The sequence below is a fragment of the Salmo trutta genome, unplaced genomic scaffold, assembly GCF_901001165.1.
Source record: "Salmo trutta unplaced genomic scaffold, fSalTru1.1, whole genome shotgun sequence".
Lineage (NCBI taxonomy): Eukaryota > Metazoa > Chordata > Actinopteri > Salmoniformes > Salmonidae > Salmo > Salmo trutta.
The window spans coordinates 14689-37755 of NW_021822825.1; the positions used below are offsets into that span (position 1 = coordinate 14689).

General features: G+C 45.2%; 1 pseudogene; it reads right to left on the reverse strand.

Annotated features, from left to right (window-relative positions):
* Positions 1–1134: 1134 nt before the first annotated feature.
* On the reverse strand, positions 1135–20286 carry LOC115185019 (aminopeptidase Ey-like; annotated as a pseudogene).
* Positions 20287–23067: the final 2781 nt, after the last annotated feature.

Genomic DNA, 23067 nt, shown 5'->3' on the forward strand with positions numbered 1-23067 from the left:
TTAGTTTCCTTCAGTTTGTATCCTACATTTGTAATAATAATAAACCTCATTAGTGAATTATGAATTAACTTGAATATGACAACTTTTAGGATGATTCATAAATACTTTCCTAACCCTAAATAATCAGAGATCAGAGTATTTTTTAAATGTACTAGTTGGTCCTGAAACGGAGGCCAAGAGGCCTAGGTGGCTTTCGTTCAGTGATCCATGCATTCTGAACCCGTTCTCTAAATGTATTCTAGTGAGTCTGTCCACAAAATGAAATATACTCTGTATTTAAAGGGATGGCTTAAGATTAATGTACTCCGTATTTAAAAGGATGGCTTAAGATAAATGTACTCCGTATTTAAAGGGATGGCTTAAGATAAATGTACTCCGTATTTAAAGGGATGGCTTAAGATAAATGCACTTCGTATTTAAAGGGATGGCTTAAGATAAATGTACTCCGTATTTAAAGGGACGGCCTAAGATAAATGTACTCCGTATTTAAAGGGATGGCTTAAGATAAATGTACTCCATATTTAAAGGGATGGCTTAACATAAATGTACTCCGTATTTAAAGGGACAGCCTAAGATAAATGTACTCCGTATTTAAAGGGATGGCTTAAGATAAATGTACTCCATATTTAAAGGGATGGCTTAAGATAAATGTACTCCGTATTTAAAGGGATGGCTTAAGATAAATGTACTCCGTATTTAACGGGATGGCTTAAGATAAATGTACTCCGTATTTAAAGGGACGGCTTAAGATAAATGTACTCAGTATTTAAAGGGATGGCTTAAGATAAATGTACTCCGTATTTAAAGGGGATGGCTTAAGATAAATGTACTCCGTATTTAAAGGGGATGGCTTAAGATAAATGTACTGAAAACCCTATTGAATGAAATCTCCATGAGAAACTCTACTGGCCAGCAAGTGGGATGTTTATTCAACAGTTGAATTAAATGCATTCAGCACGCGCCAGGGAAACACGTCTGCAAAAGCTCGTTACACACCTTCATAAGGTATGTCTGAATACCAACTATTGAGAAGTGCGTTGGAAAGGCGCGTGAAAGGAAAGGCATACATTTCCTAAGTCTGAATCGGGCCCTTAATTAATAATGGGCCAGGTATGTGAAGGTAAACGTTATGACAAAGATCATTGATTACCATCTGCAGGTGCTTCCAGAGGTCCTGGTAGACTGTGTTGCTGTACTGGAATGTATTCAGATACGTCTGTGGAGAGATCAAGTCACATTTCAGCCTCATAATACCAAATCACTTCCCTTTCAGTCGGTCACTCTGTATAATTATTATTATTAATTTTTTTAATTTAACCTTTATTTAACTCAGCGAGTCAGTTAAAGAACACATTCTTATTTACAATGACGGCTTACACCGGCCAAACCCGGACGACGCTGGGCCAATTGTGCGCCGCCCTATGGGACTCTCAATCCCAGCCGGTTGTGATACAGCCTGGATTTGATCCAAGCACTGAGATGCAGTGTCTTAGACCGCTGAGCCACTCGGGAGCCCCGAGATGACACCATGGGGAGTCAACGACCAATCACATTCACCTGAAGAACCAAAACATGCTCAATGGGATAATGAATGCAGAGCCCGCCCTTGGAAGCCCACCTTCCTGGTTATAACATTAATTTCCTTAATTCTTCGCTCTTCAGCTCGCCTTAAGGAGACCGTGTCACGCAATTTCCAAAAACTTTTCCAAGCAAACAAAGACTACTGGATTCGGCTCCGACTTAGCTGTCTGTTAGTGGGGAGAGAGTACCCAGCTAGCAACGAGGAATCTGCCCAGAAGCGGCCCTCTTCCAAGGGGCTGGAACTGATTGAATCGGCCCGGAATCGGGTGTCGGACTCGGTCGGGTGTCGGACTCGGCCCGGAATCGGGTGTCGGACTCGGCCCGGAAACAAAATGAATGACTGCCCAGAATCGGGCCAAGTACATCGGACCGTTTCCGTCTACCTGAATTCAACCGACTTTGCCGGCATCTTACCAGAATCCTGCCAGAAGCGGCACGATGCAAATGTAAATAAATGTCTACAAATTACCCGATTTAGTAATTTAAAATATTACAATTATACATTTTATACATACAAATTATACCCTTCCTCAAAAAAATAACATTTTCTATCGGAGGAAACACCATACACCTGGTGACCGTGTCAGCGTGCATGTGCCTAGCCCTGCCACGGGAGTCACTACAAAGCGATGGGACAAAGACATCGTGGCCGGTCAAACCCTCCCCTAACTCGGACGACGCAGGGCCAATTGTACGTTGCCTCATGTCCCGAGGGTATCGAAAGTATGGTATCACCCATATGTGAGCATAAATCAGTCTCTTCCCTGCAGTCAGACACAAGGATGTCGGGAGTGGCGGGTGTGAGAGGACATGACAAAATATCCAATCCTAAAATAAGCACATGATCCCAGTCCTAAAGGGGGCGATCGACCCTGAGGGTGACAATGTGTGGGAGGTTGGCCGTGCTCCGCCCCTGAGGATGACAATGTGTGGGAGGTTGGCCGTGCTCCACCCCTGAGGATGACAATGTGTGGGAGGTTGGCCGTGCTCCGCCCCTGAGGATGACAATGTGAGGGAGGTTGGCCATGCTCCGCCCCTGAGGATGACAATGTGAGGGAGGTTGGCCGTGCGCCGCCCCTGAGGATGACAATGTGTGGGAGGTTGCCGTGCTCCACCCCTGAGGATGACAATGTGTGGGAGGTTGGCCGTGCTCCGCCCAGTGGTGGGCATGCCAGGTGTCACTGTAGGTGTGTCCTACCAGCTGTTTTGAGAAATGAGATTTCCTCTCTTTGTTGAAAGCGGGTTATTCAGGTGGTTCCAGTGTCGGAAATATGCAGCGGTTGGTACAGCCAGTATTTCCTGGTTCCTAAGTGTAATGGAACGCTGTGTCCCATCCAAACTCCTCTCTCAGCATGTCCAGCCCACTCATTATCTCAACCAATCATGGCTAGTGGGAAGGTTGCCTACTTTTTCTTTGGCTTAACCAACAAGACTCGTAATTTAACAATTGTATTTGTATTTACAGATGGCATAGAAGTTTGTTATTAAGGCACATGAAAGTTCACATGTTCCAGAAGGCTTTTCTGCCAAAAAAAACAAACTTTGATAACAAACTAAATTTAAAAAAAATTGAAAATGACTCCACTGTGAAGTCGTGACTTGCGACATACCCCTAGTTTCCTGAAACGGGTCACATATTTTCTGTGTCATCATTTAGCCACGACTCGGTGAAACATAAGATATTACAGTTTTTAATGTCCCGTTGGTAGGATAGTCTTGACCGTAGATCATCCAGTTTATTCTCCAGTGATTGGCCAATAGAACCGATGGTAGTGGTGATTTACTCACTCGCCTCTGAATCCTCACAAGGCACCCCGAACTTCTCCCTCCGTATCTCTGTCTTTTCTTCACGCTAATGACAGGGATTTGGGCCTGGTCTCAGGGAAGCACGTTGGACTCATTTAACAACAAAAAATCATTGTCCAGTTCGAGGTGAGTAATCGCTATTCTGATGTCCAGAAGCTATTTTCGGTCGGTTAGGAGCCTGTAAAACGGCAGCCAGCTCCACTATATAATCACTTTAATAATGTTCACATAATGTTTCACTAATTCCATATGTATATACTGGATTCTACTGTATTCTAGTCAAAACCACTCCGACATTGCTCGTCCACATATTTATATATTTCTTAATTCCATTCTTTTACTTTTAGATGTGTGTGTGTGTGTGTGTGTGTGTGTGTGTGTGTGTGTGTGTGTGTGTGTGTGTGTGTGTGTGTGTGTGTGTGTGTGTGTGCGTGCGTGCGTGCGTGCGTGTGTGTGTGTTGCTGTGAATTGTTAGATACTACTGCACTGTTGGAGCTAGAAACACAAGCATTTCACTACAACCGCAATAAGATCTGTTAAATATGTGTATGTGACCAATACAATTTGATTTGGATTTGATTTGAAATGATTGCGAGCTCTGGTGTCATAGCCAGGAAGGTGTGGCTTCTGATGGGCGGGATCTACATTCATTTACCCATTGGGTGTGTTTTTACTTCAGGTGAATGTGATTGGTCGTTGACTCCCCATAGCATGTTATACCCCGTTCCCTCCTTCAGGGAACAGTAGTTACATTCATAACTGTAAGTTCTCACTTTTATATATATATATAAACAAAATGATGTGGAACAAAATATAGTAATTAGACATGTACATAAACAATTCTCACACTAAGTCCTCTGGCGAAGACCGGCTCTGTCAGGAACTCAGACAGCATCCTCAGAACAGCAGCTCCCTGGGAGGAAGAGAACACAGGATATAAGAAATGAAACGTCTGCCTTGTCATGGCCCAGTACAGCCCGCCGCTCTCGCCTGAGTCAAAATCCCTAAGAGAAATGCAGACAGAAAATTATTTTATTTCCTTCTGGACATGTGGCATTTGCTATTTCAATGTAATGCCGTTACATTTTTTTCAAGTCGACTTAGACCCAGGAGACTTTGACCCAGGTGATTTTAAATCAGATGACTGTGACCCAGGTGACTTTGACCCAGGTGATTTTAAACCAGATGACTGTGACCCAGATGACTTTGACCCAGGTGATTTTGACCCAGGTGATTTTGACCCATATGATTTTGACCCAGGTGACTTTGACCCAGATGACTTTGACTCAGGTGATTTTGACCCAGGTGATTTTGACCCAGATTACTTTGACCCAAGTGACTTTGACCCAGGTGATTTTGACCCAGGTGATTTTGACCCAGGTGATTGTCACCCAGATGACTTTGACCCAGGTGACTTTGACCCAGGTGACTTTGACCCAGCTGATTTTGACCCAGGTGAATGTGGCATGCTGTGCTGTGTTGTGAAGCCAGTAGGTTGCCAGTGAGATGTGGGATTAGAAGCATACCTTGCTGTAGGTGATGGTGTCAAACAGTTCACTGATCTGTGCAGGCCTCACGACGTCTTCCTCTTTAGCAGAGAGAGGGTGAGAGGAGGCCAGCGCGTCAACAGACATCGCTCCATGCACCTCCTTCAGCACTATCAGGTCTGTCTGTGGAGAGAGGAAGGCCTCCGCTTTTAACCTTTCACTTGTACCGTCAGATGGAATTTGAAGAGCAGATTTCTTTGTGGGTTAAAATCCTTGAGAAAGGTATATTTGGAGAGCTGATTTCTTTGTGGGTTAAATCCTTGAGAAAGGTATATTTGGAGAGCTGATTTCTTTGTGGGTTAAATCCTTGAGAAAGGTATATTTGGAGAGGTGATTTCTTTGTGGGTTAAATCCTTGAGAAAGGTATATTTGGAGAGCTGTGCAACAGTTAAAGTTGTACTGTACATGTTTTATCTCAAGTCAAGTTCCAGGTGGGTTCAGCAGAGTCGGCCCCCAAATACGAGACGTAGGAGGCAAAGCCCTCGTTGAGCCACAGGTCATTCCACCACTTCATGGTCACCAGGTTACCAAACCACTGTGGACGCATAAACCCTATTCATACAGCGGCAGATAGGGACAGAACACAGGGTGCAGAGAGGGACAGGACACAGAGGGACAGGACACAGGACACATAGAGGGACAGGACACAGGGTGTAGAGAGGGACAGGACACAGGGTGCAGAGAGGGACAGGACACAGGGTGCAGAGAGGGACAGGACACAGGGTGCAGAGAGGGACAGGACACAGAGGGACATGAAACAGGGTGAAGAGAGGGACAGGACACAGGGTGCAGAGAGGGACAGGACACAGGGTGTAGAGAGGGACAGGACACAGAGGGACAGGAAACAGGGTGCAGAGAGGGACAGGACACAGAGGGACAGGAAACAGGGTGCAGAGAGGGACAGGACACAGAGGGACAGGAAACAGGGTGCAGAGAGGGACAGGACACAGGGTGCAGAGAGGGACAGGACACAGGGTGAAGAGAGGGACAGGACACAGGGTGCATAGAGGGACAGGACACAGGTTGCAGAGAGGGACAGGACACAGGATACAGGGAGCAGAGAGGGACAGGACACAGGATGCAGAGAGGGACAGGACACAAGGTGCAGCGAGGGACAGGACACAGAGTGTAGAGAGGGACAGGACACAGGGAGCAGAGAGGGACAGGACACAGAGGGACAGGAAACAGGGTGCAGAGAGGGACAGGACACAGGGTGCAGAGAGGGACAGGACACAGAGGGACAGGAAACAGGGTGCAGAGAGGGACAGGACACAGGGTGCAGAGAGGGACACAGGGTGCAGAGAGGGACAGGACACAGGGTGCAGAGAGGGACAGGACACAGGGTGCAGAGAGGGACAGGATACAGGGTGTAGAGAGGGACAGGGAGCAGAGAGGGACAGGACACAGGGTGCAGAGAGGGACACAGGGAGCCAGCTGCAGCCTCTCAGTATATATAACAGTATAGTATTGACTGTAATACAGACCAGGGGAGCCAGCTGCAGCCTCTCAGTATATATAACAGTATAGTATTGACTGTAATACAGACCAAGGGAGCCAGCTGCAGCCTCTCAGTATATATAACAGTATAGTATTGACTGTAATACAGACCAGGGGAGCCAGCTGCAGCCTCTCAGTATATATAACAGTATAGTATTGACTGTAATACAGACCAGGGGAGCCAGCTGACGCCTCTCAGTATATATAACAGTATAGTATTGACTGTAATACAGACCAGGGGAGCCAGCTGCAGCCTCTCAGTATATATAACAGTATAGTATTGACTGTAATACAGACCAGGGGAGCCAGCTGCAGCCTCTCAGTATATATAACAGTATAGTGTTGACTGTAATACAGACCATGTGAGCCAGTTCATGAGAGACGACCGTGGCGATTTGTCTCCATTGGACGAGCTGGCTGGGTTGAAGAGCAGGGCTGTCTCTCTGTAGGTGATCAGACCCCAGTTCTCCATGACTCCAGCACTGAAGTCAGGCAGAGCTATCTGGTCTACAGGGGAAAAGGAGCTGACGTATCCATTACAACAGTTAACAAATGTGAGTCTCAAATGGTGCCCTGTTCCCTATATAGTGCACTACTTTAGCCTAGAGGCCTATGGGCACTGGTCAAAGGTAGGCTCACTACAAAGGGAATAAGGTGCCATTTGGGACACTTTAGGAATCTTTCTCTTCAACAACAGACAGGGAATCTGAAAGGAAGAATATTACTCTATTTTTGTTGTTATTCTGTCTCTCACTGTTCAAATAAACCTACCATAAAAATTAGAGACTGATCATTTCTTTATCATTAGGCAAAACGTACAAAATCATCAGGGGATCAAATACTTTTTTCCCCTCACTGTAAGTATTACCTGATTTGGTCAGAGGATAGCTAGAGCTGTAGTACTTTTCAAAGAACTCCATGATTGGTCCAGTTTTTTCGAGGGCGTAATTTCCCTGGCCCTCAGCAATGGCCTGTTTACGAGCCCAAATCCTGATCTGGAAACAAAAGACATGTTTTCCCTCATGAGATCCTGTACCCCTGGGGGCTTCACTTATAAAACATGTTTTCCCTCATGAGATCCTGTACCCCTGGGGGCCTCACTTATAAAACATGTTTTCCCTCATGAGATCCTGTACCCCTGGGGGCCTCACTTATAAAACATGTTTTCCTTCATGAGATCCTGTACCCCTGGGGGCCTCACTTATAAAACATGTTTTCCTTCATGAGATCCTGTACCCCTGGGGCCTCACTTAGAATACATGTTTTCCCTCATGAGATCCTGTACCCCTGGGGGTCTCACTTAGAAAACATGTTTTCCCTCATGAGATCCTGTACCCCTGGGGGTCTCACTTATAAAACATGTTTTCCTTCATGAGATCCTGTACCCCTGGGGCCTCACTTAGAATACACGTTTTCCCTCATGAGATCCTGTACCCCTGGGGTCTCACTTATAAAACATGTTTTCCTTCATGAGATTCTGTACCCCTGGGGTCTCACTTATAAAACATGTTTTCCCTCATGAGATCCTGTACCCCTGGGGGTCTCACTTATAAAACATGTTTTCCTTCATGAGATCCTGTACCCCTGGGGCCTCACTTATAAAACATGTTTTCCCTCATGAGATCCTGTACCCCTGGGGGCCTCGCTTATAAAACATGTTTTCCCTCATGAGATCCTGTACCCCTGGGGGCCTCACTTATAAAACATGTTTTCCCTCATGAGATCCTGTACCCCTGGGGGCCTCACTTATAAAACATGTTTTCCTTCATGAGATCCTGTACCCCTGGGGCCTCACTTATAAAACATGTTTTCCCTCATGAGATCCTGTACCCCTGGGGGTCTCACTTATAAAACATGTTTTCCCTCATGAGATCCTGTACCCCTGGGGGCCTCACTTAGACAACATGTTTTCCTTCATGAGATCCTGTACCCCTGGGGGTCTCACTTAGAAAACATGTTTTCCCTCATGAGATCCTGTACCCCCGGGGGCCTCACTTATAAAACATGTTTTCCTTCATGAGATCCTGTACCCCTGGGGGTCTCACTTATAAAACATGTTTTCCCTCATGAGGTTCTGTACCCCTGGGGGCCTCACTTAGACAACATGTTTTCCTTCATGAGATCCTGTACCCCTGGTGGTCTCACTTAGACAACATGTTTTCCCTCATGAGATCCTGTGCCCCTGGGGGTCTCACTTATAAAACATGTTTTCCCTCATGAGATCCTGTACTCCCGGGGCCTCACTTATAAAACATGTTCTCCCTCATGAGATCCTGTACCCCTGGGGGCCTCACTTATAAAACATGTTTTCCCTCATGAGATCCTGTACCCCTGGGGCCTCACTTAGAATACATGTTCTTAGATTTATACTTGAACTTAGTGGTAAGATGATTTCCGACAGTGTGCTCACGTTGGATTTATAAAAGATTCTGAGCATGAAAAACCTTGCTGACGCAAGTTCTAAGAAGCCCATTTGGTTCTAAGAAGCTCATTTGGTTCTAAGAAGCCCATTTGGTTCTAAGAAGCCCATTTGGTTCTAAGAAGCCCATTTGTAACTTACGCTCCTGTGATCTATAAATCTCTAATTAACTTTAAATTGACGGCACCTGAACGTGCCTTATAATCAGCGATTTCCCCTTCTAGAATGCTGGCACAGATGAGGGTTTAGTCAGGAATAGCCATGGACCAAAACAGAAAAGATAACTTTGTGGAAGACGAGATCACGGCGATGGTAGAGGAGATTGAAGACAGGCAACACGTATTATTCGGCGGATTGAATAGTGGGTTGACAAACAGGTATCTTGGGAGTGTGTCACCGCTGCAGTGAACGAGGTGGGGCAGCAAGACAGAACTGTGGCTGATGGGGGAAAGAAATGGTCTGATCTTAAACTGCAAGGGGAAAGAAATGGTCTGACCTTAAACTGCAAGGGGAAAGAAATGGTCTGACCTTAAACTGCAAGGGGAAAGAAATGGTCTGACCTTAAACTGAAAGGGGAAAGAAATGGTCTGACCTTAAACTGAAAGGGGAAAGAAATGGTCTGACCTTAAACTGCAAGGGGAAAGAAATGGTATGTCCTTAAACTACAAGGGGAAAGAAATGGTCTGACAAACTGCAGGGGGAAAGAAATGGTCTGACAAACTGCAAGGGGAAAGAAATGGTCTGACCTTAAACTGCAAGGGGAAAGAAATGGTCTGACCTTAAACTGCAGGGGGAAAGAAATTGTCTGAACTTAAACTGCAAGGGGAAAGAAATGGTCTGACCTTAAACTGCAAGGGGAAAGAAATGGTCTGACCTTAAACTGCAAGGGGAAAGAAATGGCCTGACAAACTGCAAGGGGAAAGAAATGGTCGGACCTTAAACTGCAAGGGGAAAGAATAGCCTGACATAACAAGCAGGAAAATCCCTGACGTGAAGTCTAGACTCTGAGTAGAGAAGATCATTTCAGCGTCAGGTTTTATAAATAACTACTTATAGGTGGTTTTCTGCGTCAGTCATACTTCAGATCAGAATTGATCGTAAGTCCGTTTTATAAATGAGGCCCCTGGTCTTTACTATCAGCTGTACTGAGCTGTAGAGACCGACATAGGGCAGCACAGAGAAACAAACCAATAATGTCTCCTTCATCCTGAAGCCAGAGTATACTGAATTTGCCCCTAGAGACGCTGATCTGGGATCAGTTTGGCAATGAGGAACTTTATCTCCTTTCCAAGTTGCCCCTAGAGATGCTGAACTGGGATCAGTTTGGCAATGAGGCCCTTTATCTCCTTTCCAAGTTGCCCCTAGAGACGCTGATCTGGGATCAGTTTGGCAATGAGGCCCTTTATCTCCTTTCCAAGTTGCCCCTAGAGACACTGATCTGGGATCAGTTTGGCAATGAGGCCCTTTATCTCCTTTCCAAGTTGCCCCTAGAGACGCTGATCTGGGATCAGTTTGGTAATGAGGCCCTTTATCTACTTTCCGAGAGCAGTATCCCTTTAAGGTTATGATTTGGGTAATCTCTCGTGAACAGACTACTGACCAAATTATGCAACATTTTAGTTCTGACCTGTTCACCGGATGTGCTACCTGTCCCAGACCTGCTGTTTTCAACTCTCTAGAGACAGCAGGAGCGGTAGAGATACTCTCAAAGATCGGCTATGAAAAAGCCAACTGACACTTACTCTTGTGTTACTGACTAGTTGCACCCTCGACAACTACTATGATTATTATTATTTGACCATGCTGGTCATTTATGAACATTTGAACATCTTGGCCATGTTCTGATATAAACTCCACCCGGCACAGCCAGAAGAGGACTGGCCACCCCTCATAGCCTGGTTCCTCTCTAGGTTTCTTCCTAGGTTCTGGCCTTTCTAGGGAGTTTTTCCTAGCCACCCCTCATAGCCTGGTTCTTCTCTAGGTCTCTCCCTGTCACGCTTGTCGTAGTCCAACTCAAATTCCCTCTGCTCCTTCCTCTGCTGCTTGGTCCTGGTTTGGTGGGAGATTCTGTCACGCTTGTCGTAGTGATGAGACCAAAACGCAGCAGGGAAATGTATACTCATCTTCTTTATTATATGGAAAGAAGGCAAACCCAGAATAAACACGTATACAAAAAAAGAAACACACCGACAATAAACAGTCCTGTAAGGCTTGACGCTATACACGGAACAATCTCCCACAAATCACAAACACACCCTAATATATGGGACTCTCAATCAAAGGCAAATAGACACACCTGCCTTCAATTGAGAGTCCCAACCCCAATTAGCCAAACATAGAAACAAACACACTGGACTAAACATAGAATACATGAACACCAGACAGTGCCCAAACACCCCGGAATACTTAAATCAAATGCCCCTTCATGACAAACACCATCCTGAACCACATAAAACAAATACCCTCTGCCACGTCCTGACCAAACTACAATAACAATTAACCCTTATACTGGCCAGGACGTAACACTCCCCTTGTTTTGGCCTTTCTAGGGAGTTTTTCCTAGCCACCGTGCTTCTACACCTGCATTGCTTGCTGTTTGGGGTTTTAGGCTGGGTTTCTGTACAGCACTTTGAGATATCAGCTGATGTAAGAAGGGCTTTATAAATACATTTGATTTGATTTGATTTGAGTTCTGGGTTAACTGAGGTAAGGTTTGGGGGAGGTGAAACTGATTCTAGATCTGTAGTTAGAGGAAACTTCATCCCAGAGCAGCCAACGCAGACAAATAACAACAAGAAGCACATTTCTAAAAAAAAATATAAAAAAAATATGTGCCAAAACTTTTTCCCCTTCTGGTGACTGGATGAAACCAAACTCGCTGACTACAAAGGCGAGTAGATAGGTTGACATGAGGGGTGTGGGTTCGAAGCTGGTCCGAGTAACATCCTGGCCGTTGACAGTGACATTGACTGAGGCTACAGGTGGAGAGAGAGAGAGAGCGAGATACGGGTTAGTGAGCGTTGTAGAGACGACACGTTGGTTTCCCCAGCAGCAGGAGTTCAGATCCCCACCGTGACAACACCAACACTCTGAGGTTCTACCATAGACTTATATAAGGTTATAGAAGTTAGTATATAATCAATTCGAGTAGAGCAATGGATAAGCCTACAAAAGTATATTTGTATGATTTATCTCATATCATAGTACAGCAGCTTACTCTGAAAATGTTCAAAAAAAAAAAAATTAAATGCTTGTTTTTTCTTCAGTCAGTTCTTGAGAGTTTGGCAGAACTTGTTCTCTCAGTCTGCACACGGCAGATTGTAGCATTAAACTCTCTAACTATAATTTAGGAAACAGATCCCATCCCCTTCGGACCTAGAAGCAGTCAGCACACTTACCTATATTCATGCCATTGGCCAGAGCCAGGGTTCCATGCTTACCTAGATTCATGCCATTGGCCAGAGATCAGGGTTCCATGCTTACCTAGATTCATGCCATTGACCAGAGATCAGGGTTCCATGCTTATCTAGATTCATGCCATTGGCCAGAGATCAGGGTCCCATGCTTACCTAGATTCATGCCATTGGCCAGAGATCAGGGTTCCATGTTTACCTAGATTCATGCCATTGGCCAGAGATCAGGGTTCCGTGCTTACCTAGATTCATGCCATTGGCCAGAGATCAGGGTTCCGTGCTTACCTAGATTCATGCCATTGGCCAGAGATCAGGGTTCCATGCTTACCTAGATTCATGCCATTGGCCAGAGATCAGGGTTCCATACGTACCTAGATTCATGCCATTGGCCAGAGCCAGGGTTCCATGCTTACCTAGATTCATGCCATTGGCCAGAGCCACTGTTCCATGTGCGTGGAGGAGGTTCATGTGGAAGATGGCCTTCATGGCAGGTTCATCAAAGCAGGGGAAGGCTTTCCTGGCGTCCTCAGGCTGCATCTGAGTGGTGGCTACGACTCTCCCAACACACACAGCAACTGGTATCACTACAGTACTGAGGAGTAGACTGGTACAGTTTAGACATCTGAGTGGTGGCTACGACTCTACCAACACACACAGCAACTGGTATCACTACAGTACTGAGGAGTAGACTGGTACAGTTTAGACACGGTGACGGTAGGTGACACATAATCATACTGCATATTGTAGCTATTATTGATATATATATATATATTGTGCTTGTTATTACTGCTGTACCACAAGACTGTTAGAGTTAGACATAGTGGCTCTGAGAGCTGGATCAATACATTCATATTGTAGCTATTATTGATATATATATTGGTATTACTACAGTACTGAAGAGTAGGCTGTTAGAGTTTAGACATAGTGGCTCTGAGAGCAGGATCAATACATTCATATTGTAGCTAGTATTACTACAATACTGAGGAGTAGACTGTTAGAGTTAGACATGGTGTCTCTGAGAGCTGGATCAATACATTCATATTGCATATTATAGTTGCTGTTGGATAAGACTCTTATCAAATCACATTTTATCGTCTCGCGTGGTTAATAAACAGATGTTATTGCGAGTGTAGTGAAACGCTTGTGCAATTTATCAGCAGTTGAAGCGGACCGTAAATTATTTACCCCGGTGCTAAACTGGTCAGAATGTTCAGAAGACACCGTACAAGGAGCATATTGAACTGCTCCCATTGTAAACCACCACAGGAGGCTGCTGAGACGGCTCATAATAATGTCCGGAACGGAGCGAATGGAACGGCATCAAACACAACCCGTTTGATGTATTTGTTACCGTTCAACCTGTTCCGCTCCAGTCGTTAGAACGAGCCTGTTTCTCTCCACCCCACAATGAAGGTGCCACCAACCTCCTGTGTGGTATTTACATTAACAGGTGGTTCCAGAGGGAAGCTGGTAGTAAACATGTCGTTATACACTACGCTGTACCCTGTGTATATGACAAATAAAGGGTGAATTGATTTGACGACTGTAATTAATCATTAATCGGCACTCTGTATTACAGGGTTAAATTACTCCTTGGATCAACGTCAACAAATTACTTCAAGTTGATTAAAAGTCAATGACTCAAGTCCCTGTAAAGGCCAAAGTTCAGTTGAATATTAAACATTACTTCATGTAAATGCACCTATTTTTTTTCCATCTTGTTCAGAGTTGATGTGTAACCTTGGTTTGTACCTGTCTATTGTCGTACAAGCAGTTCAATCAATTCCTCGACAAATTACACTGGTCCAATAACATTAAACAATACACTGGTTCAATAACATTAAATAATACACTGGTTCAATAGCATTAATTACTACACTGGTTCAATAACATTAATTACTACACTGGTTCAATAACATTAATTACTACACTGGTCCTATAACATTAATTACTACACTGGTTCAATAACATTAAACAATACACTGGTTCAATAACATTAAATAATACACTGGTTCAATAACATTAAATAATACACTGGTCCAATAACATTAATTACTACACTGGTTCAGTAACATTAAATAATACACTGGTCCAATAACATGAATTACTACACTGGTCCAATAACATTAATTACTACACTGGTTCATTAACATTAATTACTACACTGGTTCAATAACATTAATTACTACACTGGTTCAATAACATGAAATAATACACTGGTTCAATAACATTAATTACTACACTGGTTCAATAACATTAAATAATACACTGGTCCAATAACATTAATTACTACACTGGTTCAATAACATTAATTACTACACTGGTTCAATAACATTAAATAATACACTGGTTCAATAACATTAATTACTACACTGGTTCAATAACATTAATTACTACACTGGTCCAATAACATTAAATAATACACTGGTTCAATAACATGAATTACTACACTGGTTCAATAACATGAATTACTACACTGGTTCAATAACATTAATTGCTACACTGGTTCAACAGCATGATGTCATGTCCTGGCCAGTATAAGGGTTAATTGTTATTGTTGTTTGGTCAGGACGTGGCAGAGGGTATTTGTTTTATGTGGTTCAGGGTGGTGTTTTTGTAGTAAGGGCATTTGATTTAATATTCCGGGGGGTTTTGGGCACTGTTTGAGATTCATGTATTCTATGTTTAGTCTAGGTAGTCTGTTTCTATGTTGAGTTAATTGGGGTGGACTTCCAATTGAAGGCAGCTGTGTGGTGTTGCCTTTGATTGGAAGTCCTATATTAGTTGGGTGTGTTTGTCTGTGTGTTTGTGGGAGATTGTTCTGTGTTTAGCCTTGTGCCTTGCCAGACTTTTTGTTGATCGTTCGTTCTCTTGTTTGTTATTTTGGTGTTCATTTTGGAATTTATTAAAAGTCAAGATGAGCTTACACATACCTGCTGCGTTTTGGTCCTCCATTACCAACGACAACCGTGACAGAATCTCCCACCAACAAAGGACCAAGCAGCAGAGGAAAAGGGATTTCGAGTTGGACTGGCGGGAGAGATGGACCTGGGAGGAAGTTCTGGATGGGGCTGGACCTTGGCACCAGGCTGGGGAGTACCATCGCCCACGGGAGGAAATTGAGGCAGCCGAGGCAGAGAGGCGGAAGTATGAGGCCTTGGACGCGCTGAGGGAGAAGCACGAGAGGCACCCCCAATAAAAAATGTTGCACACGGGTAGTTTGGCTAGGCCTAGGAAGAGCCGGAAGCCAGCTACCCGTGGTTATATGGAGGAGCGTATGAGGTGGAGGGCGCCATGTTTCGCTGAAGAGCGCACTATCTCACCCATACGCACGCACAGTCCGTTGCGCGTTATTCCAGCCCCTCGCAGGTGCCGTGCTAGAGCGGGCATCCAGCCTGGTAGGAGGATGCCTGCGCAGCGCAACTGGTCGCCTCCGAGGACCAGGCTACCCAACTCCCACTCTACGCACGGCTACCATCAGGTCCCTGCACAGCCCAGTCCGCCCTGTACAAGCACCCCGTTCGTACAGGGCTACTAGTTCCATCCAGCCAGGACGGGTTGTGCAGGAGGTAAGATCAAGGCCGCCTGTGCGCCTCCATAGCCCTGGGTTTCCAGTTCCTGTCTCTCGTGCGGACCCGGAAGTGCGTCAGCCCAGTCCGACTCGTCCTGTTCCCGCTCCCCGCACTAGCTCTGAGGTGCGTGCTCCCAGGCTGATACGTCCAGTACCAGCACCACGCACCAGGCTTCAAGTGCGTCATCCCAGTCCGACGTCGCCAGAACTGCCCGCCAGTCAACAGTCACCAGAGCTGCCCGCCAGTCAACAGTCACCAGAGCTGCCCGCCAGTCAACAGTCGCCAGAGCTGCCCGCCAGTCAACAGTCACCAGAGCTGCCCGCCAGTCAACAGTCACCAGAGCTGCCCGCCAGTCAACAGTCACCAGAGCTGCCCGCCAGTCAACAGTCACCAGAGCTGCCCGCCAGTCAACAGTCACCAGAGCTGCCCGCCAGTCCACAGTCACCAGAGCTGCCCGCCAGTCGTACGTCGCCAGAGCTGCCCGCCAGTCGTACGTCGCCAAAGCTGCCCGCCAGTCGTACATCGCCAAAGCTGCCCGCCAGTCGTACGTCACCAGTGCTGCCTGCCAGTCGTACGTCACCAGAGCTGCCCGCCAGTCGTACGTCACCAGAGCTGCCCGCCAGTCGTACGTCACCAGAGCTGCCCGCCAGTCGTACGTCACCAGAGCTGCCCGCCAGTCTTACGTCACCAGAGCTGCCCGCCAGTCGTACGTCACCAGAGCTGCCAGCCAGTCGTACGTCACCAGAGCTGCCCGCTAGTCAGGAGCCGCCAGAGCCGCCCGCTAGTCAGGAGCCGCCCGCTAGTCAGGAGCCGCCAGAGCCGCCCGACTGCCCGGAACTGCCAGAGTGACCCGAGTGCCCGGTTCTGCCAGAGTGGCCCGACTGCCCGGTTCTGCCAGAGTAGCCCGACTGCCCTCCTGGTCTGCCAGAGTGGCCCGACTGCCCTCCGGGTCTGCCAGAGTGGCCCGACTGCCTTCCGGGTCTGTCAGAGTGGCCCGACTTGTCTTCCGGGTCTGCCAGAGTGGCCCGACCTGTCTTCCGGGTCTGCCAGAGTGGCCCGACTGTCTTCCGGGTCTGCCAGAGTGGCCCGACTGCCCGGTTCTGCCAGAGTGGCCCGACTGCCCGGTTCTGCCAGAGTGGCCCGACTGCCCTCCGGGTCTGCCAGAGTGGCCCGACTGCCCTCCGGGTCTGCCAGAGTGGCCCGACTGCCCTCCGGGTCTGCCAGAGTGGCCCGACTGCCCTCCGGGTCTGCCAGATTGGCCCGACTGCCTTCCGGGTCTGCCAGAGTGGCCCGACTGTCCTCCGGCCCAGCCCGAGTGGCCCGTCTACCCGGAGCTGCCGGGGTGGGTCGTCTGCCCGGAACTGCCAGAACCAGAGCCACCTCCAGATATAGGTGGGTTGGGGAGGGGGGGTGTAGCACAGTGCCGTCGTTGACGGCAGCCACCCTCCCTTCCCTCCCTTTAGTTTAGGGGGATTTTTTGTTGTTGTTTGTGGTTTTTGTTATTTTTGAGGTGCTTCCGGGGTTAGCACCTTTAGGGGGGGGTACTGTCACGTCCTGGCCAGTATAAGGGTTAATTGTTATTGTAGTTTGGTCAGGACGTGGCAGAGGGTATTTGTTTTATGTGGTTCAGGGTGGTGTTTTTATAGTAAGGGCATTTGATTTAATATTCCGGGGGGTTTTGGCCACTGTTTGAGATTCATGTATTCTATGTTTAGTCTAGGTAGTCTGTTTCTATGTTGAGTTAATTGGGGTGGACTTCCAATTGAAGGCAGCTGTGTGGTGTTGCCTTTGATTGGAAGTCCTATATTAGTTGGGTGTGTTTGTCTGTGTGTTTGTGGGAGATTGTTCTGTGTTTAGCCTTGTGCCTTGCCAGACTGTTTGTTGATCGTTCGTTCTCTTGTTTGTTATTTTGGTGTTCATTTTGGAATTTATTCAAAGTCTAGATTTTTGGTCTGCGTTTTGGTCCTCCATTACCAACGACAACCGTGACACATGAATTACTACACTGGTTCAATAACATTAAACAATACACTGGTTCAATAACATTAATTACTTCACTGGTTCAATAACATTAAACAATATACTGGTTCAATAACATTAAACAATACACTGGTTCAATAACATTAATTACTACACTGGTTCAATAACATGAATTATTACACTGGTTCAATAACATTAAATACTACACTGGTTCAATAACATGAATTACTACACTGGTTCAATAACATTAATTACTACACTGGATCAATAACATTAAATAATACACTGGATCAATAACATGAATTACTACACTGGTTCAATAACATTAATTACTACACTGGTTCAATAACATTAAATACTACACTGGTTCAATAACATTAAACAATACACTGGTTCAATAACATGAATTAGTACACTGGTTCAATAACATTAATTACCACTCTGCTCAGGGACACAGACTCTCCTATCCAGAGCAGTTGGGGTTAAAACTTCTTCGGGATCGGTGTCCCTTCCACGGGACGGTTGAGTTAACGTAGGCTAACGCGATTAGCATGAGGTTGTAAGTAACAGGAACATTTCCCAAGACATAGACATATCTGATATGGGCAGAAAGCTTACATTCTTGTCAATCTAACTGCACTGTCCAATTAACAGTGGCTATTACAGTGAAAGAATACCATGCTATTGTTTGAGGAGAGTGCACAGTTTTGAACATGAAAAGTTATTAATAAACAAATTAGGCACATTTGATACAACATTTAAAAAAAAAAAAAATGCAATGGTTCATTGGATCAGTATAAAACGTTGCACATACACTGCTGCCATCTAGTGGTCAGAATCTACACTGCACCTGGGCTGGAATAATAGATTATGGCCTTTCTCTTGCATTTTAAAAATGATGGTAGAAAAAAAAATACAGAAGAACGTTTTTTTTTTTTCTTTGTATTATCTTTTACCAGATCTATTGTGTTATATTCTCCTACATCCCTTTCACATTTCCACAAACGTCAAAGTGTTTCCTTTCAAATGGTACCAAGAAAATGCATATCCTTGCTTCAGGGCCTGAGCTACAGGCAGTTAGATTTGGGTATGTCATTTTTGACGAAAATTGAAAAAAAAGGGGCAGATCCTTTTAAGGGTCTCGCTCAGGGACACACCGGCAGATATACCACCTAATCGGCTCGAGGATTCGAACCATTGTAGCCAAATGGAGATGTCTAAACAAAGGAAGCCTTAACCAGGTTTCTAAGTATCATTACAGATTCAGTGCAGGCAGTGTACAAGCTAAACTCTGCTTGGCGAATACAACAGAAGCGTTTCACTTGAATGACATCCACTCTGACGGGGTGACAAGGTGCATGATGGGTTGAAAGCAATTTAGAACTTTCAATCAGTTCTAAAAAGCACAATGACCTCCCAAAATGCATTGTTTAAGCCACACCTCCAAGCCACACCTCCAACTCCTCTAATAAGCTGCAGCCAGCAGCACTACCCTGCCAATATTCAATGGTGATTAAGTCAATTTAGAAGCAAATCACAGTAATCTGTCAAATTTGTTATTTGATTTCAGATACATTTTATAGAATAAGTTTAACGAACCAAAGCGTAATTTTCAATCATTCCAATCAGTTAAAGTACTTCAGATGAACAACAGTGTCGTCCCACTTTTTACAGTGTTAGGCGACATCTGACACTGTTTTTTTTCACCGGGGGACTGGTCCCCTCTGTATATTCACTCCTGTAGAAGCCTCCCAGGTCATCAGCCAGTTCTCCTATAAACTCTGTGTAAAGCTCATACTGTCTCCCTGCCATCAGATTACTATTCAGCTGGATCACTAAGAACTGAGTAGGAACCTCCAGCCAGCTTTTCTTTATGGTGGGAGCAGTAGCTCCATCCCGGCCAATCAGGCTGAGCAGAGTCAGGTTCAGCTTGTTACAGTGGATGAGGATCAGATCTGTTTCCTTCTCACACCGGAACACCACATCTGACTGTCCTGTGAAGATGTAGAGGCCAGTAGAGGCGTTGACAACCAGTCGAGGCCAGAGGGTGATGTTGTAGGAGACAGGAGACAGGGAGTCAGGCAGTCTGTAGTTTTCCCAGGGGTCTTTAGGAGTGGAGGGAGTAGTGGGGGGATTCACTGCCTCCAGGTTCTTGGCCTTCTCCTGGCTATAGACCACTGACAGGGCGATGATGGTGGCCACCACTCCAGTCCCCACGATCACACCAACTATCCCCAAAGTCTTGCTGATGAAGAACCCTTTCCCCATGTCTGTAACAGACTGATATCTGTCTCTCTGAGGGTAGTGTAATGACTGACTGACAGATAGACAGAAAGACAGAAAGAGAGAGAGAGAGACCTAGATGGACCCAGAGGGGAATGTGTTTCTTATTTATGCCCTCTGAGGAACTCCCACAATACGCCAGGTTAATAGTTGATCCCCCTAGCCCTGGACAACCTGAGAGTTCTAATCAGCTGTGTTAATAGTTGATCCCCCAGCCAGGGACAACCTGAGAGTTCTAATCAGCTGGGTTAATAGTTGATCCCCTAGCCCTGGACAACCTGAGAGTTCTAATCAGCTGGGTTAATAGTTGATCCCCCAGCCATGGACAACCTGAGAGTTCTAATCAGCTGGGTTAATAGTTGATCCCCCAGCCAGGGACAACCTGAGAGTTCTAATCAGCTGGGTTAATAGTTGATCCCCCAGCCAGGGACAACCTGAGAGTTCTAATCAGCTGGGTTAATAGTTGATCCCCTAGCCCTGGACAACCTGAGAGTTCTAATCAGCTGGGTTAATAGTTGATCCCCCAGCCATGAACAACCTGAGAGTTCTAATCAGCTGGGTTAATAGTTGATCCCCCAGCCAGGGACAACCTGAGAGTTCTAATCAGCTGGGTTAATAGTTGATCCCCTAGCCCTGGACAACCTGAGAGTTCTAATCAGCTGGGTTAATAGTTGATCCCCCAGCCATGAACAACCTGAGAGTTCTAATCAGCTGGGTTAATAGTTGATCCCCCAGCCAGGGACAACCTGAGAGTTCTAATCAGCTGGGTTAATAGTTGATCCCCCAGCCAGGGACAACCTGAGAGTTCTAATCAGCTGGGTTAATAGTTGATCCCCCAGCCAGGGACAACCTGAGAGTTCTAATCAGCTGAGTTAATAGTTGATCCCCCAGCCCTAGACAACCTGAGAGTTATAATCAGCTGGGTTAATAGTTGATCCCCCAGCCCTAGACAACCTGAGAGTTCTAATCAGCTGGGTTAATAGTTGATCCCCCAGCCCTAGACAACCTGAGAGTTCTAATCAGCTGGGTTAAAAGTTTATCCCCTAGCCCGGGACAACCTGAGAGTTGTAGTCAATAGTCATAAAGATGGGTGGATAACAGATTGCTGACAAGCTATTGTACTTTATCCTTCCTTCCTGTATCTGGATAGAAGATCTTTCCCTGTATAAAGTGTTCAGGTCTTTCCCTGTAAAACGTGTTCAGGTCTTTCCCTGTATAAAGTGTTGAGGTTTTTCCCTGTATAATGTGTTGAGGTCTTTCCCTGTATAAAGTACTGAAATCTTTCCCTGTATAAAGTGTTGATATCTTTCACTATATAAACTGTTGGTTTTTCCCTGTATAAAGAGTTCAGATCTTTCCCTGTATGAAGTGTTGAGGCCTTTCCCAGTATAAAGTACTGAAGTCTTTCCCTTTATAAAGTGTTGAAGTCTTTCGCTGTATAAAGTTTTGAAATATTTCGCTGTTTAAAGTGTTATCTTTCCCTGTATAAAGTGTTGAGATCTTTCCCTACTTAAAGTGTTGGTCTTTCACTGTATAAAGAGTCGAGGTCTTTCCCTGTATAAAGTGTTGTGAGATCTTTCCCTGTATAAAGTGTTGAGCTCTCATGCTATATAAAGTGTTGGTTTTTCCCTTTATAAAGTGTTCAGATCTTTCCCTGTATGAAGTGTTGAGGTCTTTCCCTGTATGAAGTGTTGAGATCTTACCCTGTATAATGTGTTGAGACCTTTCCTGTATAATGTGTTGAGATCTTTCCCTGTATAAAGTTTTGAGGACTTTCCCTTTATAAAGTGTTGAAATCTTTCCCCGTATAAAGTGTTGAGATCTTTCCCTGTATAAAGTGTTGAAATATTTCCCTGAATAAAGTGTTGAGATCTTTCCCTGTATAAAGTGTTGTGAGGTCTTTCCCTGTATAAAGTTTTGAGGTCTTTCTCGGTATAAAGTGTTGTCTTTCCCTGTATAAAGTGTTGAGATATTTCCCTGTATAATGTGTTGAGACCTATAAGGTTTTGAGGGCTTTCCCTTTATAAAGTGTTGAAATCTTTTGCTGTATAAAGTTTTGAAATCTTTCGATGTTTAAAGTGTTGTCTTTCCCTGTATAAAGTGTTGAGATCTTTCCCTGAAAAAAGTGTTCTGGTCTTTCACTGTTTCAAGTGGTGGGATATCTTTCCATGTATAAAGTGTTCAGGTTTTTCCCTGTATAAAGTGTTCTGGTCTCTCTCTGTAGAACTGTTCAGGTCTTTCCCTGTATAAAGTGTTGAGATATTTCCCTGTAAAAAGTGTTGAGATCTTTCCCTGTATAAAATGTTGTGATATATTTCTGTAAAAAGTGTTGAGATTGTTCCCTGTATAAAGTGTTCAGGTCTTTCCCTGTATAAAGTGTTCAGGTCTTTCCCTGTATAAAGTGTTCAGGTCTTTCCCTGTATAAAGTGTTGAGATCTTTCCCTGTATAAAGTGTTGAGGTCTTCCCCTGTATAAAGTGTTGAGGTCTTTCCCTGTATAAAGTGTTGAGGTCTTTCCCTGTATAAAGTGTTGAGGTCTTTCCCTGTATAAAGTGTTGAGGTCATTCCCTGTATAAAGTGTTGAGGTCTTTCCCTGTATAAAGTGTTGAGGTCTTTCCCTGTATAAAGTGTTCAGGTCTTTCCCTGTATAAAGTGTCCAGGTCTTTCCCTGTATAAAGTGTTCAGATCTTTCCAGGGTGCAGTTTGTTGTGTCAAATTAAATCAAAATCAAATCAAATTTATTTATATAGCCCTTCGTATATCAGCTGAAATCTCAAAGTGCTGTACAGAAACCCAGCCTAAAACCCCAAACAGCAAGCAATGCATGTGAAAGAAGCACGGTGGCTAGGAAAATCTCCCTAGGAAAAACTCCCTAGAAAGGCCAAAAACCTAGGAAGAAACCTAGAGAGGAACCAGGCTATGAGGGGTGGCCAGTCCTCTTCTGGCTGTGCCGGGTGGATATTATAACAG